Source organism: Dipodomys ordii, unplaced genomic scaffold (assembly GCF_000151885.1).
Source record: "Dipodomys ordii isolate 6190 unplaced genomic scaffold, Dord_2.0 Scaffold8, whole genome shotgun sequence".
Classification (NCBI taxonomy): Eukaryota; Metazoa; Chordata; class Mammalia; order Rodentia; family Heteromyidae; genus Dipodomys; species Dipodomys ordii.
In genome coordinates, this window is record NW_012267224.1 from 21,995,558 (window position 1) to 22,005,993 (window position 10,436).

The following is a 10,436-nucleotide window of genomic DNA, read 5'->3' on the forward strand; positions in this document are numbered from 1 at the left end:
ATAGAAAAAAGTTAGGAAAGAAAAGCATCAAAATGTAACCCTTTTTGTGTGCTATTATGGGCATCTGTTCTCTGAACAGTGTTCAGTAGCTTTGTTTACTTACCTTTTTCATAAAGTTGTACAACAAATATTCTATTGTTTTCTAATTTAGTTGCTCAGAGAATCCCTGGATATTTTAGAAATTTGAAATCAAATTATTTTATATAGCCCTGTGATTCTCTTCTTTTCTAACAGTTCCTGTCAGAACAAACAAGACATAGAGAAACAGATACTAACGTAAGCTGTGTGCACCTTAGCAAAGCAAGTCAGCAGAAGGGCAAAGGGCTGAGGGAATTGAGACTAGGAAACATCATGAGAAAAGATTCTTGCCTAGAGAAACAAGAGTTAGGTGTGTTAGGACAGGAAATGAATACTGAAGAAAATGGTATTCTTAGGAGAGGAACATAAAGGCACAGTGCCTACATGCATCTGATGTTATAAAATAATATTTATTGAGGTAGACTCCAGGAAATGGAAACAGGAGGTTTTTATTTTCTTCCTTGCTGGTTTTTTTGGTCATTTTTATCTGTCTTTGGGAGGGTGGGTGAGACACAGAAATGGAGGAACCAATGATGAACCAAAAGGTGAACAAATGTAGTAGTAATATTCACTAGACAATATGTTGAAAATAAACTATACAACTTTTGGGTGAGAATGAGAGGGAAAAACTGGAAACGAACAAAGGAAGGGATGTCATTGTTCAAAAAGAAGCGTATTCTTTATTTGACTTATGTAACTGGAACCCCTCTTCCTAAAAAAGAAAGAAAGAAAGAAAGAAAAAAGAAAAAATATGTCAGGCACCCGTGGTTTATGCCTGTAATCTTTTTTTTTAAGATTTTATTTATTTATTTTTATTGTGAAAATACTGTGCAGAGGGGTTATGATTAGATGGGAAAGATAATGAGTACATTTCTTATCATGCATTGTAGCCTCCTCTTTTGTTTCCCCTTCCCATCCCTTCCCAGCCTCCCCACCCCCCCAATTCTCCCCCCCACCACCAAAGTTGTAAAGTTCGTTTTTGACATGACAACTTGTACTTCTCATTTTTGCAATGGGTCCACCTGTATCCTTATTTAAACGACTTGTTTTTCACCTTCCCCTCCACAAATTATACCCACATCAAATACAGTGAAAGCAGGGGTTATACTGTGGGGGAGGGACATACAAAGCAACAAAGAAATAATCTTATAAATGCGTTAGAAACAAATGCATGAAAGAAAAAAAACATTTGAATACATATCTTAGGGATCATTTTCATAGCTTTACCTTATCTGACCTTTTCTGCTTGACTCATACATATACTAACTATTGCAAATAAGGGAAACCATGGGACCTATGTTTCTTTGGGCTTTATGCCTGTAATATTAACTGCTCAAGTGTCTAACATCTGAGAATCCCAGTTTGCAGCTAGTGTTGGCAGAAAAATTTTGAGACTCTTATTTCTAATAAACCAGCAAAAAGCTGGAAGTGGAGGTATGGGTCTAGTGGAAAGAGCACCAACCTTTAGTGGAAAAACCAAGCAAGAACACAAGACTCTGAGTTAAAGCTCTAATTCTGGTACAAAAGATAAAAACAAAACAAAACAAAACAAACAACATAACTACCTTTAATTTTTAACATTTTTTCAGCATCATTCTTCCTTTATAATGTATGTTCTGATATGAACAGTTGCCTCTGAAATACCTTTATGATTACTAAGCTTTTGAAGGCAAAGGGTTCTCCATATCAGCTCATTTGCTTCGCAGCATTCGTTGCAGTGATTAATGACTAGTCATAGAGAGAAATCCACTTTTAATTTTTTTCCTCTTTAAAATCTTGCAGGAAGTGTTGACAGTAGCAATTGTACCTTAGTAGGCATTTCAGGCTGAAGAATATTTGAGAACCATTTTGCAGATGCTTGCTCCAGTGAATAGATTTCAAACTAGGTGAAATTGGTTTTGTGTTAACAGTACAAATTTGTCCTTAAAATGCATTCATTTTATGAAATTGTTTAGAGGCTTGGAATTCTCCTTGGACAGAGACAGCTAACCTTGTGTGGGGACAGAAGACAAAACGGTCCTGACTGTTTATTCTATATTCTGAGCCAGTGCAAAGTGGTTCTTTGAGACAATGGTAATCTGCCCTCTAGGGAGTGAAATGTCACAGGGGCTCAGCGATGCCCAACAAATGTAGGTATGTTTGTGGATGAGAGGGAGAGGGATCAAGGGAGAAATGGCTCTCTAGTCATTTCCCAACAGCTCTCTTAAGACAGAAGTTTTGTGTTGACATAACTTGATTTTCACTAACTTTTAGAATCTTCTTATGCTCTTCTTATTCCAGCAGAATGACCTGAACGTTCTATACAGTGGCTCAAGGCATCAAGACTCATGAAACAAAAGCAGCCAACTGTATCTATACTTTATTTCCTAATACTGAGATTTGAACACAAGGCCTCATAGGTGCTCGGTTTGATGGCTCCGGGATGGTGCTCTACCACCTGAGCCATATCTCCAGCCTGGGTTTTTGCTTGTTATTTTGGAAATGGAATTTGGCAGAATTTTCTGTTCAAGTTCCCTTTGAGAATCTAGGTCTCAACCTTGGATTACAGGTATAAGCTACTGGCTGCCAGTAACATCCAACTATACTAAAGGTGGGATTCAGAACTGGCACAGTCTTACATCTATTCTATTCAACAATCTGATCACAAGGAGCCTGAGTTCAAAAGAGGAAGTGGTGCTTATACATACAGAAAGAAGGAATTCCTGGCAGTCGCTATTTTCCCTGTTGGAGTCTATAGGGAGTTCTCATAGAAGATATAAAAAAATCAAATTTACTTAGATATAGGTGTTATATTAGAATAAATATTAGCTTTCCTGAGTATGTGATATATGTGCTATTTCAGTCATGGATGATATTATGGGATGGATTGTCTTCTCTTCCCCACCCAAAATTTCATACTTTTAAGTCTTAATCCTCAGTAAGTCATAATTGCACTGCATTTGGAGTTACAGCCTTTAAAGAGATAATTAATGTAAAGTAAGTGTTACGGGTGGGCCTTAATCCAAGATGACTAATGTCCTTACAAGAAGAGGCAATTAGAGTCCAGACACTTGGGAAAGGAAACAATGTGAAGATACAACCAGAAAAATTGTGAGTTGAGGCCACGGCAGAGACCAAACAAGCCAGTACCTTGACCTAGGATCCCAGCCTCCACAACTGTGAGATAATAATAACTCTCCACATAGTTTGCAGTACTTTGTCATAGAAGTTCTGGCAAACTGATGCAGCCAAATTCTCAGGACAACCAAATTCCATTGAAAATGTAGCCAAATAAAAAGACAGTTCAAATAAAGTATGGTAATTACCTACCTATGGTAAACAAAGGATGCCCCAAGATTATAGGGACAGAGAATTGTTTTCTCTTAGCTTAGATTTTTCCATGGGCTAACATCTCACTGCTTTGTCTGATGATCAAATTAGGCAATTAATATAAAACTTTGAGGCCAACATGCCTGCCATATCTAAATTATTTAATCCTTGCTTCATACTTTTATAGACATACATCATATATTTTTGTCTTATCTATGGAAGGTAAAAAGGAAAGCCAAAGTAGAAGTAGGAGGAAAGAGTCTAGGAAAAAAATACTAAGCTCAGGGAAACATAAGCACATGCAGAAATCACTTAGAGAGTTGCCACAAATGGCTTCTAGTTCTGGAGTATGGAAGTTCTGTCTGCATAAGCCAGCATAGCTCTGATGGGCATATTTGAATGTTCTGCATGAGCAATTTCTGCTCAAGCTAAGAGAAACTTCTCAAATTTATTAGCTCAAGCTATACATGAAAGAGATGAGTAAATGGAATTTCTCATTATTCTAATTAATACTTTTTGAAAACATATTTAAGCAAAAACTAATAGCTACTTAAAGGTTAAGCATTTTCTGAGTTTATAAATGATGAGAGATTTCTTGAAAAAGTTTAGACCAAAGGGAATGCAATTTGGGAAATCTTGCTAGAGGCATGTTTCTAATGAGATCAAGTTGGCATTTATGCCTATCACTCACCAAGGAAGAATTACTTATATTTCTATTTATTTTATTAATTAAGATATGTTTCCTTTTAACAGTCATGACCCAGATTAGATAAATAGAGCATGAGTTATCAGTACAGAATGCACAAGAGTAGGCCTTGTGAGAGAGGCTAACACCAGTACAAAAAACACCTTTGTTCCATGCTATTTTAACAATGATTCTAGAAAAACTACATGAACAAATGAATAATACCAAATATAGAACCTTTAAATGGAATTTTGGGTGTCCAAAAACACACTCTGAGCAAATCTCAGAAATTTGTAAGTAGTGTACAAGTGTCTCTAATACACTTTTTGACATAAGACAACCTTGCTTATATTTGGCCTTGCTCTTCCATGTCTGCTCAATAAATGATCCTGCACATGAAGATCAGAATAGCCATTTATCTATAAGGTGCATGCTATTTTTTAAATTAAATAAGCATCAGTCCCCAGGCTTGCCCATTTAAAAGGCAAGACAGATTGTGGTGCCTTTAGATGATCTCCCTGCAGCTACTAACAGCCATGGTTGATGTTGTATGAGCTGAGGGCTCTGGGACTTCTCTGGTTCTGAGTGGTATTCTTTGCCATTCCAGCTGTTGTTGCACTGAATTCTACCTCTATTAAATATTTAACGTGGTTTTCCTTTCATGCTGCTATTCTTCTGGCATTGCTCTCGGTACACACAATCAAACAGTCTTCAAATGGTCTCAGAAGATTTGCTCCAGAGAGAGATAAAACCTAGGCTCAAAATCAACTCCCAGAACCTGGGAATTATAGTTTAGTTACCAGTAAAACATGCTCCCTAAAGTACAATCAGACTCCAGTGTCATGTTGTATTGTTTTGTGCAATGTCAATACAACTACAATGTCAATTCAGTGCTAATTGTTCTGCAAGTGAGTGACACTATATACACATGCATGTTTTTCTAAACAATGCAAAGGATAACACTCTAATCCTCTATACTATGATAAACTAAATTGTGCTTCAAATTTTTGGTGATATTAAGACTGTGAAATGTTCACTAGTCTTTCCAACAGCCAAGGGAGGGAAATCTTTTCTTCTGTCAAGGGCCATTTGGATATTCATAGCATCATTTGTGAGCCATACAAAATTATCAATATAGGTAGGTGGCCAAGTTCAGTCAATCAAAAGCACACAAGAAACATATGTGGTGATTCTGTCATATATCTAATGATTTCATGTACCTTAAATGGATGCCAGCTGATGTTCCCCACTCCTGCCAGAAATATTCTCAAATTAATATAAAAAGAAATTTGATTTATAACAAGAGTGTAGAACCCATCAGAGAATCCACTTTAAGGTTACAGGATTCAGCTTGAGTAAAGGGCACAATCCAAAAGAGATAAGGCAGAGAATGTAGCAAGTCTCCCAGACAGAGAGTCCAATCTAATGGAATCTAGTCTCATAGACCTTACTACATGAGGATAGGAACCGCTGTAGCTAGAATTTCACTCTCTACCTCTTCAAGTGTTTTCTTTTCCCTTTTATCAGTTTATCAAGATTCTCATTGCTGAACAAATGAATCTACAGATAAGCCTAATTTGTGTGCTACTAATCAATCAGATGCCAAAAAAGAGTATGGCTATCTGTTATTGTATATGTGGAATTCTTTCAAAATAAGAGTGATATTCAGAGGTTTAGTAGCCAAAAAATGGAATGTCAATAAACATTCTTCTTTCAAATTCACTAAATTATGTTAATAGTTACAGCAATTATTTTTAGAAGTTTAGTTGGCCTTGTCATGATCACACCTACTAATTGTCCCACATCCGTCCCCCAAATTATATATCATTAAATAGCAATTAAGATCACCATCTTTTACTCATGATTTTATTTATAAGATCCAACCCAGAGAATCTATCACAGCTATGGCAAGTTCCCATTTCCTGAATAGTTAGTGTATGTCGGGGTACTGGGCAAAGTAGTTCATATGCAGCGTCTTTTTCAATCCTCCTTTGGACCTTGCACACGCAGCATCTTTCATTTAATCTTCCATGTAAAGAAAATGAGATTCAAAAGCTATGTCGTGGTCTCAAAGTCACCAAGCTGTTGAATTTTACACGTCAAGCCAGCCAGATCAGTTCTCTGGATTTCTCTTAGAAACCTATCTGCTGTCCCTCCCTCCTTTTCTGCTTCCTTCCCTCCCTCCTTCCCTCCTTTCTTTTTGTTTCCTTTTCTTTTATCTGTCTTTCCTTTCATTCTTTTCTTATCAAAGTTTTTGTCTATAATATTTTATTTACATGACTCATCAGCAGTACAAAAGGCCTTGATTCCTACCTTCATTAAACAAGTCACATAAAAATTATGTATATATATGTATATAATCTACTGCATATGTTATAAAATATATGGTATATAGAATATATTACATCTATATTACCATCATCATCATGGGGTCCTTTGGTAGCCTGGTTGTTTTGTGAAATTAAAAAAAAATATTGCAGACTTCTACTCAGAAATGAAAACTGATTAGAAAGCTTTAGATTTGTGATTGTGTCACAAATGTAGAAATGAACCTATTGTGTTCTAAGGGAAGAGGAACAGGAGACTGTCAAAGTGCTTTTTGCAGTTGGTATTCCTCACTTAGTGACAAAGAAAGTAGAAAGGCATCTGTCACCAAATGGCACAAAGGCCACTGCCCTAGTTAAACTGTTGTGAACTGGGGCACTTGAGTCTGAGAGTAATTCAGGACTTTTATTTTCAGCACATGTCCCCAATCATTTCTGTAAAAATGAAGGCCAGCTCTTGACTCCAAATGTACCATTTATCCTTTGAACATAATCCATAACTTTCATCTAACTGGTAAAGACAGAAAACTAAGGAGAAAAGAAAACCATTACATTCTCAGGTAACAAAGATTGAAAGCATCTGAGAAGAGAAAGAGAAAAATATATAGCAATATATTTCTAATTTTGTATATATATATATATATATCCATTTCCATTTACTATAACATCTGCTTCTTAAAACATTTCATTTGGCCCAGCATCTGTGGCTCATGCCTATAATCCTAGCTACTCAGGAGGCTGAGATCTGAGGATCATGGTGTGAAGCCATCCTGGGCACAAAAGCCTGTGAGACTTTTATCTCCAATTAAACACCAAAAATATCCAGAAGTGGAACTGTGGTTCACGGTGTAGAGTGCTAAACTTGAGCATAAAAGCTCAGGGATAGCTCACAGGCCCTAAGTTCAAGACCAGCACAAAAACAAAACAAAACAACAGCTACAACTACAAAGAAAACATTCTACTAGCCAAAAATAAATTTCAAAATTTTTGTTTTAAAACCTAGTAAGAAAAATAGCCTCATTCCAGAAAAATCCCTATAATGTACACCATTCTTAGAATAGGAGATGATAACCATATTTTGTTTATTTTTTCTATCCAAATGCTAACCAGGTCTTAATTTGCATCACTGATTTCAACTATTGTTCTGGAGTCATATAGATACGGCTTTAATCCTTTCTGACATTCTGTACTCTGCTATCTTATTACTGTATTATTTTCTTTTCACATATAAAGTCCATTGGATCTAGCAATCTTGGCCACCAAAGTCAAGCGCAAAATAAAAATCTAAGTAAAATAAACAGGACACATTTTAGTGCCTAGTAACTGGCAATGTTGTGTAGTAACTAAAGTCTTTGGAATTAATGTTTCTTCATTTAAATTTTTGTCATTGCCTGAATAAGTCTGGGCAAGTGAGTTAGCCTCAGTATTGTTAGTTATAAAATGAAGGCAACAATAATACATTGATAGTAGTAGTTGTTGGGAAAATCAGATGAGTTAACACATATAAAGTATTTAGGCCTGCCCATGGGCAGTCCTTGATAAATATCAAAATTGGGCAAAGAATACTGGTTGTAGTCAGGTATGTGTATAATCCCAGCATTCTGGAAGTGAGGCAGGAGGACCTTGAATTAGAAGCCAGTCTCAGCCAAAGCTGCGTAGTGATTTCAAGGCTAGCTTTAGCTACATAGCAAGATATTGCCTCAAAAATCTAAATCAAATCAAAAGGCTAGAAATTAATAGATGCATTTCCTTGGGTCCTAATTCTCCTAAAATAGTTCCAGCTACCTATCAGTGACTTAGTTAACTTATTCTCAACTGAAATAAATACTTTCTTTTGCAGTGCTGGGGAATTGAACCCAGGGCCTTGTTTGCACATATTAAACAAACACTCTATTAATGAGATGCATCTTGAGCCATATTTGCTTATTCAGATTAGCCTTAGAATCATTTTGTTAACACCCAAGAAAAATACTGGTATTTTAATTTGAATTATATTATGTATTCACATTTGTCTTTTTATGAAGCCCAATAATGTCATCTCTCTTTCTCTCTCTCTTTGTCTGTCTGTCTGTCACACACACAGCACACACACACAGACACACAGACACACACACACACACACGAAAATATCCTTAAAATATATTTATAATATTTTGTGATTGTATTTGTAAAGATCATTAACATGTCTTTCACATTAATTCTTAAGAATTTAACATTTTTTTCATTAGGAATTATCAAATAGAATTTATTCTTATTTCTGACAGTTGTGGAAATATCTAGGATTTTCTTTATGTGTCTTTTTATGGAGGCTTTATCATTTTTCACACTACATAGCAAGCTTTTCCCATATGTGACCAAAATATTTGATGGGCTAGATACTGAAATTAAAGTAAAAATAATTAAGATAACCTCTATCTCATACATGGAGGAAATGGGTGACCTGTCATTTTTATTTTGAAGAGGAACAGGCAGGATAGTGTAGAAATCCCAGGTTTGATTAGTTTTGAAAAATCTGACCTTTATTGTATTAACACCAATTGGAGGTATTAAATATAAGTTGAACACATGTGCCAAGCACTCAGGGAAATGTGTTAGATAAAACTGGAGATTTGAAGTCATAAGTTTTAAAGCTATGCAATTAAGTGAGCTTAGCTACAAAATGAATACCGTGGTTTGAGGCTGAAGAGAAGAGGAAAGACAAGCCAAGGAGAGTGTGAGGGAGCCACAGGCAGGATGGGAACAAACAGGACAACATGACATTCTAGAAGTCAAGAGAAGAAGTGAGTGTCTCTGTACAGTAGCCTGGAGAGATGACGGAAGGAAATAAATCAATACCTCTGAGCAGCCAAGTAAGATGGAACAGAACTGACCGTTGAATGTAGCAAGACAATGTTGTTAGTGCCTTGACAAAAGAGGTCTTTGTAATCAGAGTGATGAATTCCTGGTTGGACTATAAGAAAGAAGAATAGGGAATGACAAAGTAAAGGGAGAGATAATAGATAATTCTTCTAAGACCTATTTTTTCTACTAAGAGGAACAGAGAAATGGGACATATGTAGACTTTTTTATTTTAGTAAAATATATGAGATACAGCAACATGTTTCTGTACTGACAGAATGATAAAAATACTGTTTATGCATGTAGAGGAGCTGATAAAAAGAAGGAAGTGAGAGGAAGATGGATGGATAAAGTGTACATGAGTTGATAGGTATGGTGTTGGGAAGATAATTTTCTCTTAGATGTTTTTGCTTTTCAATAAATTAAGAAGCAATTAACAATGAGAAATAAAGAAAGAATGCTGAAGATTTGAGCAGCAAAGAACTGGTTTGATTTGGTCCTTTTAATATGAAAACAAATTTCATAGAGAAATGTAGTGGGATTTGAGGCCAGTACGAAGGAGGCATTTGTAGCTTGTGGTACAATTACAATGAAACAAGTAAGATTTCCTCTGGTAACCTTTCATCTGCTCAGGAAGAAAATAACAATGTACTTAGGATACATGTGAAGGAGAAGTTATAGTAATGGACCACAGCATCTAAGGGAGAAATGAAAGTTTTACAACGTGGTGAGTCAATACATTATCTAAACAGCACCGAAAAAAGTTGTGAAAGTAAGTGAACTGAAAGGCAAAAGATTTGGGGTAAATAAAACCTTACCCAACATACTCCTGAGCTCTCAAAAGGTGCTGAACCATGCAAATTTTAACCAGAAGCATACAGCTTGAGCACTCCTGGAACTTTCTCAAAAAGACATAACTATAGATTTTCTGTAAATGGTAACCATATGATTTTATTCACTTATAGTTTCATAGAAATACACTGACAGAAGAGCATATCCATCAGTATACCAGTACACCAACCAAATCCCTTTTCATTTTAAAATATTGTTAAAATGTTTTAATGCACCATGGTGAAAAGCAAAACATCATTTGAACAAAACAGGCCATTAGAGCCCTATCCTTAAGTGCTGTTTATTATTCTCTCAACAATAATAAAACAAAAATCACACCACCAAATTTTAATGCTAATCCACTTCCAGAA